Source organism: Salvelinus namaycush, chromosome 20, assembly GCF_016432855.1.
Source record: "Salvelinus namaycush isolate Seneca chromosome 20, SaNama_1.0, whole genome shotgun sequence".
Classification (NCBI taxonomy): domain Eukaryota; kingdom Metazoa; phylum Chordata; class Actinopteri; order Salmoniformes; family Salmonidae; genus Salvelinus; species Salvelinus namaycush.
The window spans coordinates 7,474,131-7,475,533 of record NC_052326.1 but is presented as its reverse complement, the minus strand read 5'-3'; positions in this window follow the sequence as shown (position 1 = coordinate 7,475,533).

The following is a 1,403-nucleotide window of genomic DNA, read 5'->3' as shown; positions in this document are numbered from 1 at the left end:
ATGTTTGTGATACATATTTTCTTTACAAAAGTTGTGCACTAGGCATTTACTAGTCACGTATTAGCGGACCGATTTAGCTGTCTGTAGCGCGAGCAAAAAATATGTCCTTTCACAAGCCACACTAATAAAATGTGTACCGTACTGTTGTAGCCTGTTGCGATGCCTGTTGTAGTTTCATTCTAGTATCCACAACTCCCCACAAGGTGGCGAGAAAGTACTAATATGGGTACCAGTCTCTTCAGCGAACATTCCACTGTAATCCATTCCTGTCATTTGCCAAAGAATCATTTGACCAATGATTGGAGTAGCAAGGAGTGGAATGTAATAAAAGCTGAACAGGGATGGCAATCATGCAAGGCAAGTATTGAGATGTGATAAAATAACCATGTGAATTATTATAGAACTACACACCTGGTTCCACTCGGGTTCAAATCAGAAATTAGTATCTTGGCCAATGTTCATCCACCAAGATAATACTTTTGAATTTCGATGACACATAGGCCTACGATTTAGGATCATTCGTTACACTATGTGAGTGTCTTCTATTGAGCTGTTATTGTGAATGTCATTGACCTGGTTCAGATAGGTTATTTGTGGTGTTAGTGTGCAGTGAGTGGGCAGGCAGAGGCAGGCCTATTGGCCAAGGCCTACATTCACCGAAATATGCTTGGTACAAAATCTGTCTTTTATTCATAATCTCTTCTTGTAGATGCAGGCTAATATTGCGCTAACATTGTATGAATAGCTGCTTATCTCTGTCAATCCCATTTCAAGCCAATTGCAGCAATGCTTGTTCACCATGGATCCATTAATAACTTCGAACTGTGTATTGTGAGTTTATTGGACACCATGTTGCATTTGGCTAAAAAGGCAAGCCATGTTTTACAGTACACATAGCCCATAATAATGACCATCCAATTCAGACCCTAGCAATGGGCATTAGGCCAAAAAACGTTTAATTTCTGTTTTATTTCACCTTTATTTAACCAGGTAGGCTAGTTGAGAACAAGTTCTCATTTACAACTGCGACCTGACCAAGATAAAGCAAATGATTCACATGGTTAAATACATGATACAGAAAAAGTATAGAATAGAATATACAAGACTTCGATTAACATAAGTACAATTTCAAATTCTAATTGAGAGAGTACTTCAGTTATCAATACTGGCCCCTTCCTATTTATTGTAGGCCTATATGTGCTGATTTGCATTATCAAGCTATCTGACCAGATGGAGCTGGAGTAAAAAGAGGGGTAACTACCTGGGGTAAAGTTCACAGTTCGTGACGCGTCGCGCTGAGTAATACCTTGGCTCCATGCCATTATTCAAATAATGACGCGTCAAAGTTGCCTACGCTTACTGGTCTACGTGGCATGCCACAAGTGTTTGGCAATTGGAGTTTA